Source organism: Rhinoderma darwinii, chromosome 1 (genome assembly GCF_050947455.1).
Source record: "Rhinoderma darwinii isolate aRhiDar2 chromosome 1, aRhiDar2.hap1, whole genome shotgun sequence".
Lineage (NCBI taxonomy): Eukaryota > Metazoa > Chordata > Amphibia > Anura > Rhinodermatidae > Rhinoderma > Rhinoderma darwinii.
Window position 1 is genome coordinate 48951668 of NC_134687.1, and position 25267 is coordinate 48976934.

Sequence of the window (25267 nt, forward strand, 5' to 3'; positions counted from 1 at the left end):
ATAAAGTTCTAATTGACACAGCTGATAGTAACGGGTTACTCACAAAAAAAGAAAAAAGATTTTTACATGTTCCCTTTCCTAACATACCGTTTATCTATCACCTTCCGAAAATCCACAAATCTCCTACTAATCCCCCTGGACGCCCTATCATTTCTGGAATCGGTTCATTAACAAGTAATCTTTCCCACTTTGTAGATTTACATTTACAACCCTTTGTGCATAACTTACCCTCTTATTTAAAAGATTCTGATCAGTTAATAAGAGAATTACTAAATCTGAACACTGATCTAGATATATTTCCAATACATTTCCTAACAGCTGACGTGAATGCCCTTTATAGTAATATTCCACATAACAAGGGCCTAGAAGTAATTAATTCAGTTTTAGCAACTAGCACGGCCATTCCAACAGCGCAGGCTAGTTTTTTAAGTAACTGTATTAAATTTATTCTGGCACATAACCTTTTTACCTTTGGGAATGAGTTTTTTAATCAAATCAAGGGTTGTGCCATGGGCACACGCTTTGCACCATCATATGCAAATTTATATATGGGAGCCTTCGAAGAAGAATACATCTATGGAGATCACCCTTTTAAAGATAACATTTTATTGTACAAACGTTACATAGATGATCTCTTTTTTATATGGAAAGGTGATAAGAATGGGGCTTTTAAATTTATGGAGATTTTAAATGATAATAATTTCGGATTGTCTTTCACACACACCTTTTCCGTAACATCAATTGACTTTTTAGATCTGACAATCAGTTATGACCTTACTAACCATGTTTTTAACACCAAAACACATTTTAAGTCAGTTGATGTTAATAGTTATTTAGATTTTAAAAGTGCGCACTATCCTCCTTGGATTAAAAATGTGCCCTTCGGACAATTCCGAAGGGTTAGGAAAAATTGCACTACGGACAGTGATTTTAATAGAGAATGTACGGTCCTTGAAAAGAGACTCAGGGAGAAGAATTTCCCGACTAATCTGATTAAGGGAGCACGGTGCAAAGCCGCTAAGCTGTCTCAAGAGCTTTGTATTAACCATATCCGTAAGAAAACTGAGTCTACCTATAGAAATACTAATTTTATTACGACTTTTAACAGTGAGAACAAAACTATTAGAACTATTTTATCCAAACATTGGAATATTTTAAAAAATGATCCTCATCTGGTTAACGATTTATCAGATATGCCAAACATTATTTTTAGACGGGCACAGACTTTGAGAAATATCCTTGCGCCTAGCAGAGTACGCAAATCTAAACTACCAAGTTTTAAATTGTTTCCCACTATTTGTGGCGCATTTAAATGTGGTCACCCACGTTGTTTATGTTGTAATAACATCCTTCATAGACGAACCACTTTTACATCTACAGTCACAAAGGAATTTTTTCAAATTAAAACTTTTCTTAACTGCGGCAGTTCGTATGTAGTATACCTGATTGAATGTCCTTGCCATTTGCAATATGCTGGTAGAACCACGCAATGCCTACGTACTAGAATGAATAACCATAGATTCAACGTCAACACTGGTTTTCTCAAACACAGTCTCTCCCGACATTGTGCCTCTTTTCACAACAGACAGTTTGACACATTAAATATTATTCCCATTGAACACATTTCATGTGATGTCCCTAATAGATTTTATAAATTGAAACAAAGGGAGAACTATTGGATTTTTAAGTTACAGACATTGAATCCACGAGGTCTTAATGATATTTCAGAATCTTCCTTGGACTGATGTCTTATTCACCTCTCAACTCATATGGAATTTTATCGTATAATGTTGTTCAATTTTTAAAAAATAAATTTATATAGATATTTATATTTAATCTTATTACAGGATACAAAGGTAATTGATTTGATATACATTCATATATACACATTTGATTCACATGAATACATATAACGTTGACCCCTTGAATGTGTCCCCTTTGAATTTTAACACTGGCCCTAGGGATTCTTTATTAATAATATTGTTGACGATCCTCTTGGTTGCTTAGCTACGGAGATAATATCACATACTATTTTAGTAACCCGTTAATTCTTGTTGGTTAATCAAAAATTCACTGTTTGTTTGCCCTTAAATAACTATTTTTCTAAAATTTTGCCTTTCATCAATTGCCCTTTGTGACTTTGTTAATTACTATATTTAATACCTTCAATTATGGGTGGACAATATAAAACATCCATAAGTACCGTCTAAATATGGCTGACTAAGTGTCATCTATTTATTCTTTTCTTCTTTTTTTATATATTTGTATTCTAAATATAAATATTATATATTATACTAGGATCATTTTTTAATAATCGGATTATTTCCTTTGTTGCTTATAGTTATATCTGTTTACTCCTTTTAATATTTTGCACTTCGCTGATAGCTTTTTGTGATTCTGTTATTAATAAAATATTGTCATTTTGTCATTTTTTTATTTGTCACTTTGACAACACTGATATGTATAAATGCCGTTTAAATACGGCTCATTTTAGCGCTTGTGTTTGACATTCTAAATTTCTGCTGCGTAAGTGACAGATATTTCTGCAGCAGTATTTCAAATATTAATGACCTATGATTTACACTAATAGGTCGGTTTGCATGCTACCAATGGGGTTAGTAATGTGAACCGTCCTTATTATCAAACCATTGCGGCTTTTATATATAAAAAAGGGAAAAAAGATATCTATTTTTTCTTAGATGTTTATTTTTTCTTATATATATATATATGTTACATTTTGTTTATACTTATAGTCTCTACTTTTTCGTTTTGTCACATAGTAATGGATAACCTTTATTGTGTTTTTTTTCTGATTGCAAAATCGTATGTCAAGCTGATTTGGCTACCATTGACACTTTGCGTTTTTGTACACCGGTTTTATACATCTGATGGTTTTTTCTTTATTATTTTTTACATCATCTAACAATAATATTAGAGACACTAAAAAACATTTACTGTATCAAACTACACACGCTCATATATATATATTTATTTTTCTGTCAATTCATTATTTAATGTAATGCATTTCTTGTTTTTAATGATATTTTTACATGTATATTTGTTTATACACTATTTCATTGTTGTGTATGATGGATTCAACATTTATTTATGTATTCATTCATTTATTTATTCTATGAAATTAATACGGGTGTGATTCCCGTTTTTTTCTTTCCCCTGTGCAGGTGTTAATTTATGTGTTAATGATTTTTTCTAAGTTTGCCCTTTGATACAGCTGTTAATCATGATGTTCTAATTAACTTCTTGACCTCTCCCACCTCTGACTCTTGTTTGTCTAATATCTATAGGTATATAAGGAACCCCTCTGTATATATTTTTAATGGCCTGAGGAAGACACTAGTTCAGTGTTGAAACGCGTAGCCACCTATTGTTCAATAAATAATTATTATATATCTTCTATTTTTCATTGACTTTCCACCACAACCACGCAGCAGCGCCCTATAGGATCCTTCTTTAGGCTACGGCCTTAGTGCTCGATGGGACCTCTCTATTGTCAAAGAGGAGCCATGTTCAGTATTTAGCAACGTTTTCAGGAATGCATATGTAGTGTTTATTATCTCTGCAGCAAGGACAGACTCCGGAACTCTCCTCAAGCGTAGATTATTCCTCCTTCCTCTATTATCTTGATCCTCGACATAGGCCAGAAGGCTATTCAGGTGAGTTTGGCAGGCTTGGAAAGCTTAAGTCGTGGCTATGCCATGGTTGAGGAGTGAAATGTGAATGTCCTCCAGGTGCTTAACCCTTCCATGGAGTTGTCTCATTTCATGTTTAATATCTTTCAATTCTTTCACAACTGGTTTGAGGGCAGTTTCAATTATTTTCTGCATGGTGTGTTGTGATAGTTGAATAGATGAGGTTGCTTCACAGGTATCTTTGACACCTGAGCTTTCCCCGGAGGATTCCATCATTTCTGAAGCTGGTGCGGGATTAAAGAGGCTATGTCACAACCTTATAAGTGCCCTATCTTCTACATAATGTGATCGGCGCTGTAATGTAGATAACAACAGTGTTTTTTATTTTGGAAAACGATCAATTTTGAGCAAGTTATGCACAATTTTAGATTTATGCTAATTTGTTTCTTAATAGACAACTGGGCGTGTTTTTACTTTTTTGCCAACTGGGCGTTGTAAAGAGAAGTGTATGACGCTAAACAATCAGCGTCATACACTTCTCTCCATTAATTTTTAGCAGTACTCGCAACACAGCGTGATCTCGCGAGATCACGCTGTGCAGTCACATACTCCCACATTAACTTTTCCGAAGTGTCTTTGGAGTGAATAGACATAACCTCCAGCCGGGACGCAATGTCTATTTACACTCATGACACTCCGGTAAAGTTTCTGTGAATGACAGCACACGTGATCTCGCTTATAATGTGGTGACAGAGCCTGCTAAGCCTTTAAGTGTAGGCTTAGCAGGAATTTTTTTGGTTGAAGGGGACCTCTGTTTAACCCTTTCATGCCAAGGATCTGTATATTCACGTCCTTTTCGCACATACCCTGTGCAGCCAGGGCGTGAATATGCAGATCTCTGTTCCAGCCGGCAAAGCGCTGTGAAAAGCGCTCGGACGCCGGCTGTGTCAGTGTCCGCAGCTCCCCAGCAAGCTGTTCTCTGACAGCCGAACCGATTGGTTCGGCTGCAGAGAATATGATCACCGTCATTAACCGCTTCCTGAGCGCCCACTGTAAATTCACGTCGGCGCTTGCTGGGCTCTGTGCAGCGCCGACGTGAATTCACAGTGGGTGTTAAAAGCGTGATCCGGGCGTCTCAGAGTGGTGCTGATACCCGGATCGCGCTGTCACCCCCTGCCTTTGGTCCCAGAGACATGACCGGGACCTGATTGGTTCGCAGGGAAACTTTGTTATAGCAACAAACTGGAAAGTTTGTTGCTACAACAAACTTTCCTCGGGACCGATTGTGGGTGCTGCCGTCGGTTGCATGGCAAAACCGGAGGTCATACAACAGCCTCCGGTCTGCCATTCATGGAAGCCTATGAGGACCAGCTGGTCCTCATAGGCTTCCTGTCAGTGTGATTGTCAAAGTCACACTGACAGTTTATAACACATTACACTACCTAGGTAGTGTAATGTATTATAGCAGCCATCAGTGCTGCAGGTCTTCAAGTAAAAAAAAACAAAAAAAAAAACAATAAAAATGTTTTAGAAAAGTGTAAAAACCAGTTATAAGTTACAAAAAACCCAATTTTTTTTTCCTATAATAAGTCTATTATTATTAAACGATAATATTATTTTTCCCGCATGGTGAACACTGCAAAAAATAATTAAAAAACAATACTATCATTGCTATTTTTTTGGTCATCACCCCTCCCAAAATATAGAATAAAAAGTGATCAAAAATTAGCATGTACCCCAAAATAATACCAATAAAAACTACAACCCGTCCCGCAAAAAACAAGCCCTTACACAGCTTTTTTGACTGAAAAATAAAAAAAGTATGGCTCTCAGAATACGGTGACACAAAAAATAAATAATTTTAGAGAAAAATTAATTTATTGCGCAAACACCACAAAACATAAAAAAACTATATACATATGGTATCTCCGTAATTGTACCGACCTGCAGAATAAAGTAAAATGTCATTTATAGCGCACAGTGATTACTGTAAAAAGGACAAAAATATTGTCAAAATGTATGTTGTTTTTGTCACTCTGCTTGCCAAAAAAATCGAATAAAAGTGATAAAAAAAATCACATGTACCCTAAAATGGTACCAATGAAAACTACAGATTGTAACGTAACAAATAAGCCCTTGCACGGCTCCGGTGGAGAAAAAAGAAAAAAAGTTCTGGCGCTCAGAATATGGCGACAGAAATTGTGCAGAGTGTCCAAAAGCGGATAAGATTGGGCACCATTTATCAGTGCGACACCGGCCACACATCTATGAATTATTTATTTACCCTCTTATTATATCCTCTTATTATGCCTTGATGTACTCTGCCCAGCTTACATATACCACCACATTATAAACTGAAATACCAGCAAAACCCCAAACAGAACTATTACCAAGCAAAATCTGCGCTCCAAAAGCCAAATGGCGCTCCTTCCCTTCTGAGCTCTGCCGTGGGTCCAAATAGCAGTTTATTACCACATATGGGGTATTGCCGTAATCGTGAGAAATAGCTTTACAAGTTTCGGGGTGATTTTTATTCTTTATTCCTTGTAAAAATTACATTATATTTTTTCAGAAAAAAAGTAGATTTTCATTTTCACAGACATATTCCAATAAATATAGCAAAAGACCTGTCAGGTCAAGATGGTAACTATACTCCTAGATAAATTCCTTGAGGTGTGTAGTTTCCAAAACCACTTTTGGGGAGATTCCACTGTTTTGGCACCACAAGACCTCTTCAAACCTGACATGGTGCCTAAAATATATTCTAAAAAAAGGAGACCCCAAAATCCACTAGGTGCTCCTTTGCTTCTGAGGCCGGTGCTTCAGTCCATTATAACACTAGAGCCACATGTGGGATATTTCTAAAAACTGCAGAATCTGGGCAATACATATTGAGTTGCGTTTCAATGGTAAAATCTTCTGTGTTACAGAATTTTTTTTATTACAAATGAATTTCGGCAAAAAAATTGAAATTTGTAAATTTCACCTCTACTTTGCTTTAATTCCTGTGAAACGCCTAAAGGGTTAATAAACTTTCTGAATGCTGTTTTCAATATTTTGAGGGGTGCAGTTTTTAAAATGGGGTGATTTATTGGGTCTATCTAGTACATAAGGCCCTCAAAGCCACTTCAAAACTGAACTGGTCCTTGACAAAATAGCCTTTTGAAATATCCTTGAAAATGTGATAAATTGCTGCTAAAGTTCGAAGCCTTGTAACACCCTAGAAAAATAAAATAATGTTCAAAAATCAATGCAAGTATAAAGTAAACATATGGGGGATGTTAATTAGCAACAATTTTGTGTGGTATTACTATCTGTTTTACAAGTAGATTACATTTAAAATTAGAAAAATTATAATTTTTGCAAATTTTCTTTACATTTTGGCGTTTTTCACAAATAAGCTTTGAATTTATTGACCAAATTTTTCCACTAACATAATGTACAATATGTCACGAGAAAACAATCTCTGAATCGTTTGGATAGGCAAAAGCATACCAGAGTTATTACCACATAAAATGACACATGTCAGATTTGAAAAAATGGGGCTGGTCATTGAGGCATCGATGACCCTTGGCCCTGAAAGGGTAAAGGAATTTATCCATGTCAGATTGCACTGTTTTATTTTGTCTGGGAGTACTCCATCACTCTTGTTTGCCAACTTTCACCATGTCGTACAGTCTGCGATTCTGCTATTTATATGCGAGATACTGAGCACAATGGTGTTGCAAATGTATTGGTTAGGATCCATATGTCCCCTTACTTTTCCCTTGTAGTTGTTCAGACTGTGGCCATTACATGAAGTCCAATAATATGCAAAGAAAAATTGGGCCTCAGACCTCAAATATAATGTAGTTAGAGACAAACACATTTTATGTAGCCCCTAATTGTACAGAGATGCAAGTTAGCAGGCAGAGTGCAGCAAGGAAGCACTCAAGAAAAATTGGAGCAGTGCTCCCAGTAGGATAATCAGTCCAAATGATAATATGGAGGTGTGGGATCCGCATATATGGCGGCCGTGTGATGCAGTGAGCAAGTAGGGGTAAAACGGCGGCCACCATTATATAATGTATTTACCCTGTAAGGGATTAAGTCAGTCATCTGTGGTTTTCAGGATCCTGGGTATAGACTAGGTGTACCGCTGCCGTCCTTTCCGCCGGAAGTGCGGCCCGCGCACATCCAACAATAAATTTAGCCCAGGGTTCCGGGTCTTCTACTAGACCAAAGTTTTCAAAGCCACCGAATCGGACCAAAACTGTATTAAAATGCTCCTTGGTACGATGGGAGTGTAACTGGCTCTGTGAAGGCTTCGGGAGGGAGGATGAGCATGGATTGTAATCCGTTGTAACGGAGCTCACCCAAGTAGCGCCTTCTCCCTTCAGCATCTGGCCTTGCCCCCCTTCCCTATTGAATTTAATGGGGAAAACCTGCAACAGAAAATCAATGAATCCCCAACATATAGTGACATGCTGCGTATTAAAAAAAAAAAGGCACCGCAGGTGGATTTATGAATGTTTTTTTGGCAGTTTTTTTACGCAGCGTGTGGATGAGATTTGTTCAAACCTCATCCACTCTGCTTCTACTGTATTACGCTGCAGATTTTCCGCAATTAAATCCATTGTAAAAAATCAGCAGTATTTACGATACGTGTGAATCAGGCCCTGATGTCGCAGTGCATGAGTCTACCTTTAGGAAACGGCTGTTCAAGTTAGATCTACATGGGAGGTGTGCTAAAGCTCTTCCAAGAACACCTAGGCAAACACCAGGACTTCTGTAATGATGTGCTCTGGACAGACGAGGCAAAGAGTTTTTTTAGCCACAGTACCAGAAGACACGTTTGGTGAAAACCAAAAACAACATTTCATTAAAAGAACCTGAGCTGTAAAGTGTGATGGTGGAAATTTTATGGTTTGGGGCTGCTTTGTTGAATCAGGGCCTGGGCAGCTCACCATCATATAATCCATTATTAATTCTTCATTGTGCCAGAGGGTACTTGAGGATAATGTGATACCATCTGTGAGATGAAAGTGGACCTTGCAACATGACAATGTCCCTAAACATATCAGTATATCCACCAATGAATGACTGAAAAAAAGAAATGGAGAGTTGTTAAATGGCCAAGTCAAAGTCCGGATCTAATTCCCATACAGATGTTGTGGGGGCATGCAAGAAACCCCTTAAACGTCGCACAGCTGAAAAAATTCCATAGAGTTATAAGAAACTGTTGGAGGTTGTTTCTGCCAAAGGAGACAACAATAGGTATTAGAGAAAAAGAAAGGAAATTACATATCTGTGGATATTTTATGTTCAATAAATTATTGCAAACATATTTTTTTGTACATCGTAATCTTTATAAATATAAACTGTTAGAATGAAGATCACATATTGATATGTCCAAATACACCGACACAGACTGTGTAACGCACTGTTGTGTTCGAGCTACTATTCCAAATTGTGATTGTAGCACTCTTAGTCGCACGATCCCAATGTGTTGTTCCTGAGTTGCAAAATGACTAGAAATTATAGTCAAGACATTGACAAGGTTAGAAATAATGATTTTAATTTGAAATAATAATTTTCTCCTTCAAACTTTGCTTTCGTCAAAGAATGCTCAATTTGCAGCAATTACAGCATTGCAGACCTTTGGCATTCTAGCTGTTAATTTGCTGAGGTAATCGGGAGAAATTTCACCCCATGCTTCCAGAAGCCCCTCCCACAAGTTGGATTGGCTTAATGGGCACTTCTTGCGTACCATACGGTCAAACTGCTCCCACAACAGCTCTATGGGGTTGAGATCTGGTGACTGCGCTGGCCACTCCATTACAGATAGAATACCAGCTGCCTGCTTCTTCCCTAAATAGTTCTTGCATAATTTGGAGGTGTGCTTTGGGTCATTGTCCTGTTATAGGATGAAATTGGCTCCAATCAAGCGCTGTCCACAGGGTATGGCATGGCGTTGCAAAATGGAGTGATAGCCTTCCTTATTCAAAATCCCTTTTACCTTGTACAAATCTCCCACTTTACCAGCACCAAAGCAACCCCAGACCATCACATTACCTCCACCATGCTTGACAGATGGCGTCAGGCACTCTTCCAACATCTTTTCAGTTGTTCTGCGTCTCACAAATGTTCTTCTGTGTGATCCAAACACCTCAAACTTTGATTCGTCTGTCCATAACACTTTTTTCCAATCTTCCTCTGTCCAATGTCTGTGTTCTTTTGCCCATATTAATCTTTTCCTTTTATTAGCCAGTCTCAGATATGGCTTTTTCTTTGCCACTCTGCCCTGAAGGCCAGCATCCCGGAGTCGCCTCTTCACTGTAGACGTTGACACCTGCGTTTTGCGGGTACTATTTAATGAAGCTGCCAGTTGAGGACCTGTGAGGCGTCTATTTCTCAAACTAGAGACTCTAATGTACTTGTCTTGTTGCTCAGTTGTGCAGTGGGGCCTCCCACTTCTCTTTCTACTCTGGTTAGAGCCTGTGTGTGCTGTCCTGAGTAGTACACACCGTTGTAGGAAATCTTCAGTTTCTTGGCAATTTCTCGCATGGAATAGCCTTCATTTCTACCAACAAGAATAGACTGTCGAGTTTCACATGAAAGCTCTCTTTTTCTACCCATTTTGAGAGTTTAATCGAACCCACAAATGTAATGCTTCAGATTCTCAACTAGCTCAAAGGAAGGTCAGTTTTATAGCTCCTTTAAACAGCAAAACTGTTTACAGCGGTGCTAACATAATTGCACAAGGGTTTTCAAGTCTTTTCTAATTATCCATTAGCCTTCTAACACAGTTAGCAAACACAATGTACCATTAGAACACTGGAGTGATGGTTGCTGCAAATGGGCCTCTATACACCTATGTAGATATTGCATTAAAAACCAGACGTTTGCAGCTAGAATAGTCATTTAGCACATTAACAATGTATAGAGTGTGTTTCTGATTAATTTAATGTTATCTTCATTGAAAAAAACTGTGCTTTTCTTTCAAAAATAAGGAAATTTCTAAGTGACCCTAAACTTTTGAACGGTAGTGTATATTGTTGTCACACCATGTCCAATGTACATGTTACTTCTTGGAATGTAAAGGGAACGAACTCACCCATGAAACGGTCTAGAATCTTTCACACTCTTAGATCTCAACATAAGGAGGTAGCGATTCTACAAGAAACACACTTCGCCAATGGTAAACTACAGATGTAGCCGTCTTTACCTTGACTTTTAACGCATTAAATACACAGTGGCAAGATACATTATTTTGAGTTTTTCAATGACTTTCAATGGCTTTTGTTGTGTGATATCACTGCTGCAGCAAGTTTTCAGAGTCAAGACAAAGATGGCTACATCCGTACTTAATTTGCCCATCACATATTTTTCTAAATGGTACCATTCTCAACACCACTCCTCCAAGAAAAGAGGAGTTACGATTGATTTAAAAAAATCTATTTCCGTCACTTTAATTTTGCAACTTTGTGACACAGAAGGCAAGTTCCTATATTTAAAGGGGACAATTGTTAATACACCTGTTACCATAGCAGGACTGTGTGCCCCTAATACCCAGCAAATTCCCTGGTTGGTTGATACCCTGACAAAGTTTCAAACCTTTCAGTCGGGTATATGTATTATTGGAGGAGACCTGAACATTAATCTAGAACCCCTGTTGGATTCCTCTACCGGAACCTCGCAACAGTCATTTAAAAATCGAAATGTTCTCCACAGAACATTATCCAAACTACACTTGAGAGATGTCTGGAGAGCCCTTTCTCCAACCACCAAAGTTTACACTTTCTATTCCGCCCTACATAAGTCATACTAGAGGCTAGATTACTTATTTGTTATGTCTCAACACTTGCCTTTAGTAGGTTTTTCTGATATTGCTCATATCACAGTCTCTGGCCATGCCCCTGTATTGATAGAAATTAACATTTTTGGAGACTCAATGTACTTCTCCTTAATAATGATAGACATAAGCAGCGTGTAGCAAATGCCCTATCCAACTTTTTTCAGGAAAATGAAAATGGTCAAACACCAATGTCTATAGTATGGGAATCCCACAAAGCCGTGGGAATGGGTGAGTTCATATCTCTAGGCTCTTATGTTAAAAAATTGCACAAAAAAGAAATTGACGATATTCTAGGTAAGATCCTACAATTAGAGGGCTATCATAAGAGATCGTTGGCCATTGATGTTCAACAGGAACTTACTGTACAAAGGGACCATCTGAAACAATTGCTGAACCTCAGGGCTGCCAAAACTTACTTACACAGCCACCACAAATTGTATGTTCACGGAAACAGGGGGTCGAAACTAATGGCTACGATGGCTAAAAAGAGACAAGAACAAACACACATTAAATATATCCGTACAGACAGAGGAAAACACACTTACAGATACAGCCGATATCGCCACACAATTTAGAAATTATTACGACCTACTCTATAACCTTAAGAACCAGGAGTCTGGGGAGGAAATTGAACATTGATACTTTTTAAAAAAAAATTATAAGTGCCTTCTCTTACGAAACCCCAACAAGACTGCCTTCGAGTCATTTAATCTTTTAGAATTGGAAACAGCACTGAAGGACACTCCCACAGGGAAGTGTCCCGGTCCTGATGGCTTATCTTCCTTCTACTACAAAACCTTTAAGGACATTCTTCACTCCAGATGTTGAATAGATTTAATTCCCTTCTCCAATCTACAAGGTTCCTGAAAAAATCTCTGGAAGCGTATGTATCTATTTCACCCAAAAAAGGTGTCACGATCCATGGGTATGTGGACCCAATAGGCCACACCGCCATAAGGCGGAGTATCAGCTGGCCAAACAACAGTCTATAAAGTCTATGCAATGTCCTAGCACAAGCTACTGTAATAGTCCAGACAGTAGCAGAGGCTTAGGTACAGATGGAACTTGAAGGTAGATGATGCCACACGTGGCAGATGATATCAGGCGTGGCAGATGACACCAGATGTGGTGTATGATAGCAGGCGTGGCAGATGGCATAACACGACTCCAACACTAGCTTAGGCTCACTCAGGAACAAATACAACACGGGATACAGGATACAGGTAGCAGGGAACGGAAACACTGGGAACAGGATACGACTAAGGGACCATTTGCTAAGACTAACATGGGAATACATCGCTATGCTGTGAGTACAGCTGAACATGAATGAAGAGAAGTAAATAAAGTTTTTTTTTAACCCCTTAATGACCGGGCCATTTTGCACGTTAATGACCAAGGATTATTCAAGTTTTTTCATGGTTGCATTCCAAGAGTCGTAGCTGTTTTTGTATTCCATCTATATAGCCGTATAAGGGCTTGTTTTTTGCGGGACGGGTTGTATTTTGTAATTGTACCATTTTTAGATGTTTATAATATATCGATTAACTTTTATTAACTGTATTTTAGGAGAGAATTGAAAATAAGCAGCTATTCCAGCATTGATTTTCATGTTACAAATTTATGCCGTTTACTATGCAGCGTAAATAACATGTTCACTTTATTCTATGGGTCGGCACGATTACGGGGATACCAAATATGTAAGGGTTTTATATGTTTTCCTACGTTTGCACAATAAAAATCCTTTTAGAAAAAAATTACTTGTTTTTGCATCGCCGCATTCCAAGAGCCGTAACGTTTTTATTTTTCCGTCGATGTGGTCGTATGTGGACTTGATTTTTGCGGGCCAATGTGTAGTTTTCATTAGTACTATTTTGGGGTACATAGGACTTATAGATTAATTTTTATTTAATTTTTTATTGGGGGAATGGGAGAAAAGAGAGAATTTTGCCGTTGTTTTTTGCGTTTTTTTTGGACGCCGTTCATCCGGCGGTTAAATTAATGTGTTCATTTTATTGTTCAAGTTGTTATGATCGCGGAGATACCATATATGTGTATGTGTGATTTGTTTTGACACTTTTACTAAATAAAACCACTTTTTGGGCAAAAAAGTAGTTTTATTTGATTTTCACTGTAATTATTTTATTTTATTTTTTCAGCAACTTTATTTAACTGATTGACATTTTTTTTTTTAGTCCCACCAGGGGACTTCACTATGCGATCTGCTGATCACATGTATAATGCTTTGGTATACTTAGTATACCAAAGCATTATTGCCTGTTAGTGTAAAACTGACAGACAAACTGTTAGGTCATGCCTCCGGCATCGCCTAACAGGCAGATGCTGAAGGCAGACCTGGGGGTCTTTGTTAAACCCCCCGCTGCCACGGAAACCCGACGGCGAGCCGCGATTTGTTTGCGGGGGCGCCGATGGGGTGACAGAGGGAGATCCCTCCCTCTGTCAAACACATTAGATGCCGCTGTCACTATTGACAGCGGCATTTAATGGGTTAAACTGCCGGAATCAGAGCACGCTTTGATTCCGGCAGTTGCAGCAGGAGCCAGGCTGTGTATAACAGCCATGCTCCTGCCGCTGATCGCGTGGGTACAGTCTCAGTACCCGCGCCATCACAGGACGGATATATCCGTCCTCCTGCGTGAACTAGCAGCTGCTGAGGACGGATATATCCGTCCTTCGGCGTTAAGAGGTTAAAAAAACAACACATTACTTATTTATAGAGATGAACGAACTTATTAAAAGTTCCGTTCGGCTAGTTCGCCGAATTTCACGAAAAAGTTCGATTCGGACCGAACTAGTTCTGACCGAACCTGTCATTTCCGTGCGCCGAGCAGGGTACTGTCCAGGGTGCTGAAAGAGTTAATGGGCTGCACTAACTCTTTCAGCCACCTTGACAGTACATGCTCGGCGCGCGGAAAATAAAATTTTAATGTAATAATTTTTTTTTTTTTTAAAACGTTCATACTTACATTCCTCCTATCCGGCCTCCAGCGATGACATTTCATCCATGTCGCCGCTCGCTGCAGCCAATCACATGCTGTAGTGGCGGTCACGCACGTCACATGACCGCCTCTGCAGCCAATCACAGGCTGCCGTGGCCTCTGCAGCCAATCACAGGCTGCCGCGGCCTCTGCAGCCAATCACAGGCTGCCGCGGCCTCTGCAGCCAATCACAGGCTGCCGCGGCCTCTGCAGCCAATCACAGGCTGCAGCGGCCTCTGCAGCCAATCACAGGCTGCAGCGGTCTCTGCAGCCAATCACACGCTCCTCTCCTGAAATATTCTGTGCTGCTGTGAACTCTGCTCTTACCATTACGTAGCTCTCAGTCTGTTACCTCTCCTCCACTCCTGTCCTCAATAACATCTTCACATGATTGGCAAGTCACCACGCTGGGCTGCAGGACATCATGGCTACGGGTAAGTATAGACTTTTTTTTACATGCTGTTTTCCACAGCGGACATTTCTGATAAACTTCACCACAATTTGGTGCAGTTTTTTGGACGGAATTCCCTGCGGGCTCCAGGGAGGATGCGCTGTGTACTTTTATGCTGCATGTCCATCCTGTGTGAACATAGCCCAATAGTGTTGAGAGCTACAGTACCTGTAAATCAAATGATGAAACCCCTGGGTTCTTAGAGAAATTTTTTAGCATCTTGCTTCTGCTCTTGGGCTGAAAATTCTGGGACAGTCTGGTCTTAGTAAGTTGAGAGTTATTCAAACACTTCTCCACCTTTCGGACAGCGATTAATGGTTGATATCTAATTGTTTAAACTTAAGTCCTCACACTGTATAGGCACATTCATTTTTTCTACACAACCCTTGCAACTCTTTATATGCCACACAATCTATCATGAAAAAAAAAATTACTTTCACCTGCAGATTTTACGACATTATGAATAATATGATAATGTGAAACAATGCTTTAAAGGGGTTTTCACATAAGGGACACTTATGACATATCCACAGGATACTCAGAAAAAGCGTGGTTGAACAGCAGCACACGTCTCCCAAATTTCAATCAATATGTTCTTTTATTGGTCAAACATCCAGTAAAAAAATGGCAAAGTTTCGACCCGTGACAAGTGGAGGGTCTTTCTCAACCCTCCACTTGTCACGGGTCGAAACGTTGCCATTTTTTTACTGGATGTTTGACCAATAAAAGAACATATTGATTGAAATTTGGGAGACGTGTGCTGCTGTTCAACCACGCTTTTTCTGAGGATTACATTACGTCAGACTGGGTTTGTCTGATCTTACAGCGTGACACCGCTCCTGATATCGGGATTTGTACTGCTTCAAATATTTTTTTTGGGGATATCCACAGGATACGTCATAAATGTCAGATGTGGGTCTCAACTCTGGGACCCGCACCTATCTCCAGAACGGAGCCCCCTAAACCCTGCACTAGCTTTTTGTGCTCACGCTGATTCCCGGCCACTTACTGATTACATGGTCGGGAGTTACGGAAACAACAAAACTATGCTGTTTCCGTAACTCCCATAGTTGTGAATGGCCGTTACGGAAGCAATGTAGCATGCGAGCTACACTGTTTCCATAACTACTATTCAGTTCTATGGGAGTTACAGAAGCAGCGTAGCTCAGCGAGTAACGCTGTTCCCGTAACTCCCGGCCATGTAATCAGTAAGTGGCCGGGAGGGAGCATGACCACAAAAAGCTAGAACGGGGTTTAGGGGGCCACGTTCTAGAGATAGGTGCAGGTCCCGGAGTTGGGAATCTAATTCAAAAATCCAACGTAATTCTTTCTGAAAGATCTTGGATCTTTGAATTAGATTCCCTACACCCCAGAGGCTTGAATCTAGAATATAAGATAATACCTGGACTCTGAGATCCCATTGCTGTTTTTAACATTTTTTTATTAACAATGTACACATGATGGGTGATTTCTTGGATACATTTTATTGCATCTATTTGTCATCTTCTTGTTTTCATGATGTTTTTTCAACATATTCTGAATATTTCTTACAGTTCTGAGAATATTCGTGATGGAGGCTTATTCACCACACACCAGCGGATATATGATGAGAATGAAGATTATAGTGGCTCCTCTCATGTTTGCATCCATCGGGAGTTTTTATGCAATGATTCAGAGGTTAGAGGGACCCTGATAGGGTGGGCACAGATGATGCTTGATCATCATTTTATAATCTTGTGTTTCTTTTGCGGTATAATTGTCCGATGTAATTCGTCGGACAGATGTTACGAGCATTCCCCAAGAAGTTTTGATCACTTCAGTGGTCTAATTTATGTAGGCGATTTAACACTAAAAATTATTTGATGATATTATCACTTAGTGATCTATATTATGAAGCAGCAATAACCTGACCCTTTTTTTCCCTCTGTCTGATTCTTCGGTGACCTATTCACACGTGACTTATCATCAGACAGTGAAGGCGTCCATAACAACCAAATTAAGTTTGCCTCAAATTGCATAGACATAAAGCTGTAGTACGATGGATTCTTGTCATGACTGAGGATATTTTCATATCTACACATATTTGATTGTTATTATTGATCAAACGCTGGTTTTTATTTTTATTTTTGTGCAGCAGAGACGACTGATTGCTGAGCATGCGCAGTAGCGCTCTGTGATCGTAGCTGCAACCTGGAGTGTGGTGAACTTCCCTCCTTCATTTTTCTATTACAACAACAATGATTGACATATTGTTGATGATGATGTATTGAAGATGTACTATATGTTGCAGTTTTACACTTTTTTGAAGATTATATAACTATTTGATGAATGTCATTAAGACTAATGTATGCTTCACCTGGGAGACCAGATTCACGATTTTCACTGGTTGGAATGGACCATGTGATCATTTGTATTCACCTATTTATAATGATGTTTTTAGACATGATGTTAGGCTTGACAAAGACCCCTCACTCACTATGGGTCGAAACGTTGCCTGTCGTTTGTGGATGTCTCGACAATAAGGCCACTTTGATGATTTGAAGACGTGTGCTGTTGTCCTACTACTTTTTTGAATTTACATCGTGCCGGAGTGGGTTTGCCTGGCTTGACAGCGTGCACCGCATCATACTCGGGATTAGTGCTGCTTCAAAAATCCCTTTTTTTCTTGATATCCTGTGGATATGTCATAAATGTCTCTGATGGGCAAGCCACTTTAACTGTTATCAGTTGTCGACAAATAAAATAGATAATGGCTGCGCATCATAATATTTCTCCATCAATAAAATATTTTTTCAGCACTTAGCAAAACTTCAACAAAGTCTTCAACCTTGACTTATTGATGATAAACAATGTAAATGAATGTTTCCTGGAGACAGAAACGTCATCATGAAGTCTATTAGTGACAGTGTCCTCGTGTAGCATAGAAGACTTATCTAGGAAGTTGATAGAATAGAATCTATGTGAGCTTTTCCCTTTAAAAAGTTTCTTCACAATGGTAAACAGACATGACCCTGACTCTCAGACAATAGAAGATTTGCTTTAGATATAGCATTTGGTTCTCAGGAGACATCTTTTTTTATCTAAGTGTTTTGCATATGTACATCTGCTTGAAAATTAACAGACGACCAACGGTTGTTAAATCTTTAAGCCTGTTAAAATATTCAGATCTGGATACTGTCTCTTAAGAGAGCGTAAGAGAATTGTCAATGAAATGAACCAATATTGTTGGCATAGGACAATGCAGCTGTGAAAATAGACTCTAGCTAAGGAGAGCCAAAACGATACTTTGCCTGTTTTCCTTTGTATTGGACAGTAAGCAGGTTCTCTCCTGTAGAATAGTTTTGCGATGACTTGATTTAATGACTTTAATGATATTAAAGAGTAAAACATTGTAGAAAACTAAAGGCCGCATTACACTGGCCAATGATTGTGCAAACGAGTGTTCATATGAACGCTCGTTCCATATCTTTGCCCTGTGTAAACAGGGCAACAATTAGCCAATGAACAAACAAACGCTCGTTCATTGGCTGATCTGCTTGTTTCTGCAGCATTAAAAATCATCGTTGTCGGCAGCACATCTCCCTGTGTAAACAACATGATGGAATCGTATGGGGACGAACGATCAGAGCAACGACTACTCGTCCGCATACATTACTGATCAAAGCCCCTTGTGAAATAAGCGAACGAGCATCGATCAACAAGCTGTCTCGTTGATCTGCACTCGTTTTCACAACCCATATCCAATGTTCCCTCTAAAGGCGGTTTTACACAGGGCGATTATCGGGCAGACGAGCGTTAATATAATGCTCGTTGCCGATAATTGCCCTGTGTAAACAGGGAAACAATCAGCAGATGACCGGGCAAATGCTCGATCATCTGCTAGTCGTATTGTTTTAAAAAAGTAAAATACTATCGTTGTCGGCAGCACATCTCTCTGTGTAAACAGGGATACGCGCTGCCGACATGATAATAATGGATGGGGACGAGCGATCGGAGTAAAAACCACTCATTCCCATCCATAGCTCCGTGTGACAGGAGCAATCGAGCGCCGATCATCGATGTCTCGTTGATTGACGCTTGCTGCACCGGCCGCTTATCGGCCGGTGTAAAAGGGCCTTAAAGAGGCTCTGTCACCACATTATAATTACCCTATCTCCTACATAATATGATTGGCGCTGTAATGTAGATAACAACAGTGTTTTTTTATTTTGAAAACCTATTATTTTTGACCAAGTTATGAGCAATATTAGTATTATGCTAATTACTTTCTTAATGCCCAACTGGGCGTTTTTTAACTTTTGACCAAATGGGCGTTGTGAAGAGAAGTGTCTGACGCTGACCAATCCGCATCATACACTTTTCTCCATTCATGTCCATTTGTACTCAGAACAGCGTGATGTTGCTGTGCTATCACATACACCCACATTAACTTTACTGAAGTGTCTTAAGAGTGAATAGACATCACCTCCAGCCAGGACACGATGTCTATTCACACTCTCAAAACTTTGGTAAAGTTTGTATGGGACTTAATAGCTGCACAGCGTGATATCGCGAGATCACGTTATGAATGACAGCACAGCGAGATCACGCTGTGCAGCGATTAAGTCCCACACAAACTTTACCGAAGTGTCGGGAGTGTGAAAACACGTTGCGTCCTGGCTGGAGGTGATGTCTATTCACTCTGAATATCTAGTAATTCCCTTCAGCCTGTGTAATACTCCCGCGGTCTTCCAAGGGTTCGTTAAATACATCTTCCATGACCTCCTCTATTGTTGTATTGTAGTCCATCTTGATGACATCTTGATGTTTTCTACAGATCCTATCACTCATCAGAGACATGTCCGTCAAGTTTTGCTGGGTTAAGGGAGAATCGCCTGTACGCCAAGTTGGAGAAGTGCTTGTTTGAGAGGGATGTGCTACCCTTCCTGGGCTACATCGTCTCGGAACAAGGCTTCCAGATGGATCCTGAAAAGGTAAAGGCCGTCCTGGAGTGGCCACGCCCTCAAGGCTTGAGGTCCATACAGCGCTTCCTGGGATTCGCTAATTTCTACAGACAGTTCATTCCAAACTTCTCCTCACTGACATTTCCTATCTCTACCCTCACCAAGAAAGGCATGAACGCCAAGGTGTGGACTCCTGAAGTGGAATCTGCATTTATTAGCCTGAAGAGTGCCTTCAGCCTCTATCCTCCATCATCCAGATGTATCTCGACCGTTCTCGTTGGAGGCAGACGCCTCCTCTGTCGGTGCTGGTGCACTCTTGTTCCAGAGAGGTTCCAAGGGCAAGACAATGGTATGTGGCTATTACTCTAAACTCTTCTCTTCCGCAGATCACAACTACTTGATTGGGGATCGGGAGTTACTGGCCATCAAATTGGCTCTGGAGGAGTGGAGATATCTACTAGAGGGCGCAGTACATCCCATCCTGATATTCACGGACCACAAGAACCTCACCTATCTCCAAACGGTCCAATGACTGAATCCCCATCAGGCCAGGTGGTCACTGTTCTTTGCCCGGTTCCAGTTTGAGCTCCACTACCGTTCGGCCAACAAGATTGTGAGGGCCGATGCCTTGTCCAGGTCATTTGAGACAGAGGACACTATCGAGTCTCCACAGAATATCATCGATCCATCCAGCATCATCCCTGTCAACCCTCTGCAAGTTAGAGACATTCCCCAGGGGAGGATTTTTGTGCGTCTGGCAGACAGAAGAAGAATCCTCCGCTGGGGCACAGTTACAAACTGGCAGGTCACGTGGGTGCCCATAAGACCCGAGACCTGATTGCCCATCAGTTCTGGTGGCCCACGCTGCCCAAAGACATCACAGACTTTGTCTCCTCCTGCACGGTGTTCACAGCAAGTAAAGTTGCCCACTCCAAACCAGCTGGCCTGCACCAGCCACTGCCTGTGCCCGATGCTCCCTGGCAACATATTGCTATGGACTTTGTTACGGACTTGCCTCCCTCTTCGGGATGCAGTGCGGTCTGGGTGGTGGTGGACCGATTTTCAAAGATGGCTCACTTCGTTCCGCTGACCGGTCTCCCTTCTGCTTCTTGACTGGCCTCTTCATCCAACACATCTTCTGCTTGCACAGCTTGCCTTGGCATATTGTGTCTGATCGAGGAGTTCAGTTCACCTCGAAGTTCTGGAGAACCCTCTGTATACTCCTTAATGTAAGAGTTGGACTTTTCCTCAGCCTACCATCCTCAGTCCAATGGTCAAGTCGAGAGGATCAACCAAATCATGGAGAACTACCTAGGACACTTCATCTCCAAGCAGCATGATGACTGGGTGCAGCTTCTTCCTTGGGCCGAGTTCTCGTATATATATTATACTAGCGAGGCCACAAGAAATAGACCGTTCTTCATAGTTTAGAGCCAACACCCACGACTCCCTCTCCCAGTGTCTGTTATGTCCGAAGTGCCCGCAGCTGATTCTGCTTTTATGGACTTCCTGCGGATCTGACAGCAGACCCGATCCTCCATTCTGCTGGCGGACTGCATGAAACTTAAGGCAGACTCAAGGAGAAGAGAACCTCCACAGTTTTCTCCAGGTACCAAGTTCTGGCTGTTCTCCAGAAATATCCGGCTGAGCGTGCCATCTTACAAGTTTGCTCCCAGGTTCCTCGGACCGTTCTAGATCTTGCAACAGATTAACCCGGTCTCCTACAAGCTTCGGCTGCCTCCTACCCTCCGGATCCCCAACTCCTTTCATGTTTCTCTCCTGAAACCTGTGGTTCTGAACCGGTACTCTAAGACTTAGCCCTGCAGTTGCCCACAGCGGTTCTGCCAAGATATTTGAGGTTAAGGAGATCCTGGACACCAAAAAAGTAAGAGGAAGAATCTTTTATTTAGTAGATTGGAAGGGGTTTGGTCCAGAAGAGAGGTCCTAGGAGCCAGAAGAGAATCTCAATGCTCCTAACCTCATTAAGAAGTTTCTCTCTCGTTCTGGTCCCAAGAGGAGGGTTCTGTTACGTCCGTGGTGGCCGACCACGAACTCCTTCCATCCGGTCGACGCCCTTCTCTCCAGAGATGTTCTCACATGCGGTTATTCTGTTCCACAGTGACCACCAGGGTGTGCTCGCGAACTCAGTCCAACCTTAAGGAGCCAAAGCGTACACAGGTGTAAGATTCAGCTGATTATTCCCAGAGCATCCTGGACTATAAGAAGGGCCCAGCCCCTTCCTGCCTTGCCTGAGCTTTGTTGTCGTTACCCTAGTCTGTCTATGCAAATGGTCTCCTAAGGGTTTTCCAGTTCCCAGTGTTTCCCGTTCCTGCTACCTGTAACCTGTATCCAGTGCTATCCAGGTCAAGTGGCGTATTGATTTGGAGTCTTGCTGCGCTGAGTACCATACCTGTCCTGCTTCACCACGCCTGGTACCTGCCTGCTGCCTAAGTCCCAGCCGAGCCTGTCTTGCTACTGTCTGAGCTACCACAGGTACACTTATACAAACTATAGACTGTGACCTGTGTCCTGTTGGCCAGCTGCCATACCGTCAAGGTGGTACGGCCCAGTGGGTCCACGTACCCAATGTGACATAGTGCCACACAGCCCTACCTGTAGATAGCGCCACACAGCCCCCCTGTAGATAGTGCCACACAGCCCCCTGTAGATAGCACCACACACAGCCCCCTGTAGATAGCGCCACGCAGCCCTCTGTAGATAGCGCCACACAGCCCCCATGTAGATAATACAATACAGTCCCCTTGTATATGCTGCCACACAACAATCCCCCTCCCCTTGTATATACTGTCAAACAGCAATCCCCCCTCCCCTTGTATATACTGTCACACAGCCCCCTTCCTCTTGTATATACTGCCACACAGCAATCCCCCTCCCCTTGTATATACCGCCACACAGCAATCCCCCCCTTCCCTTTTATATACTGTCACACAGGAATCCCCCCTCCCATTGTATATACTGCTATACAGCAATCCCCCTCCCCTTATATATACTGCCACACAGCAATCCCCCCTCCCCTTGTATATACTGCCACACATACATCCCCCCTCCTCTAGTATATACTGCCACACAGCAATCCCCCCTCCCCTTATATATACTGCCAAACAGCAAGCCCCCCTCTCCTTGTATATACTGCCACACACAGGGGCGTAGCTAAAGGCTCATGTTCCCGGGTGCAAGAATTCAGCTTGGGCCCACCTATCCCTCCCCAACACCCCCATCACCAGACCCCTGCGCATGCCTTTGCCCAGACGCCTTGCCCAACAGCCCCCATAGTGTAATGCCACCACACAGTATATTGCTCCCATAACTACTCCATACAGTATAATGCTCCCCATATCAGCCTCCATACAGTGTAATGCCCCCCATATCAGCTCCCCATACAGTATAATGCCCCCATATCAGCTCCCCATACAGTATAATGCCCCCATATCAGCTCCCCATACAGTATAATGCCCCCCATATCAGCCCCGCATAGAGTATAATGCCCCCCATATGAGCTCCCCATACAGTATAATCTCCTCAATATCAGCTCCCATACAGTATAATGCCCCCATATGAGCTCCCCATACAGTATAATGCCCTCAATATAAGCTCCCATACAGTATAATGCTCCCCCATATCAGCCCCCATACAATATAATTCCCCAATATCAGCCCCCCATACAGTATAATACCCGTCATATCAGCCCCCCATACAGTATAATACCCCCTGCCATATCTGCCCCCCATACAGTATAATACCCCCTGCCATATCAGCCCCCCATACAGTATAATACCCCCGCCATATCAGCCCTTCATACAGTATAAAGTCCCCATATGTGCATAATAGAAAAATAACATAATTACTTACCTATCCCCGTTTCCACTCCGGGTGGAGGATCCTTCTTGTCCTCCGGTCTGTGCTAAGTGACTCGGCGCAGACAGGCACGATGACGTCACTACATCGCGCCTGCCTGTGTCGAGCCACTTAGAGCGTAGTGAATGCTGGAACAAGGAGCTGTCAGCATCTTGCTTCAGCATTGAATGGAACCAGGATCTCGGTGAGTGACTTGCAACCCCCCGGAGGTCTTCACACGACCCCCCAGGGGAATGTGACCCACAGTTTGTAATGTATTGTGTTTTATTGTGCAGATTGCCGTGGAGAGAGGAGGGGGGGGGGCTGTAATTTAACCCCCCCTCTCCTCTCTCCATCGCAAACACAGACAGCACAATACAGCACAATACATTACAGACAACACAATACATTACAATACATTACAAGACAATACAATGCTTTACAATACAGACTCTGAAGCTCACCTGGAGTCCTCGGCACCGGCTCTTCCATGCTGACTGGAACGCTCCTCACGTGACGTCACGGTCACATGGTACACTAACTATATGGTGCTACACAGCAATGCCCCCTTCCCTTGTATATGGTGCCACACAGCAAAGATTTTGGAGGGTGTGAGTAGGAATTTGTGCCCATTTAGCCTAAAGAGTATTTGTGAGGTCAGGCACTGATGTTGGGTGAGAAGGTTTGGTTTGCAATGGGTTTTCCACTCATTCTAAATGGGTTTGATGAGGTTGAGGTCAGTGCCACACCTGAAGGCAATAATTAGGAGAGTTGTCTACATACTTTTGCCCATAAAAATCTATCTATCTATCTATCTATCTATCTATCTATCTATCTATCTATCTATCTATCTATCTATCTATCTATCTATCATCAGCTATCTCTTCCACCAAGTGAGATACTTCTGAAAAGAATAAAAGGATGTATTGCTTCAATAAAAGTAAAGCTTTTAGCATTGCATTTTTAAATGTACAGTAACTGGGCTTTTATAGGTTTGTGCTATTGTATATTTGTGGTTAGTAGATATTAAACAATGAGTTAGAAAATTTTAGAACACAGATGAAAACATGATATTTAATTCAGCTGCTAAAATAACTTATTTTTCTGTTTGCGTGTGCTCCAGTCTCTTTCTGGTCACGATGACAGTAAAAGTCACAAAAGAGAAGGTCATGCAATGTAGTAGGCACTTGCTGTAAGCACTAAAGCTTGTGGGTTTTATTATTTACTTATCAGATAGGCCATTATGTCAACTTAAATACCATCAGATTAAACATGGGACATGGCTTTGGGGGATATAGCATATATATGTTGACCAATGATCAAACAATGCCTGCCGTACCTTCAAAATAAATTTCATCAAATGCTCATGAATCGTCACCTTTCAGATGTATGTCCCAGAGAGAACAGTGTTGTCGGAGACACTGACCTGATGGTTCAGACAAAATGTCAAAACAAGTAAATACATTTACTACAGTCCAAATTTTAGATCATTGTCTGCATTTACAAGCTAATATTCTAACAATGTTCAACTATAA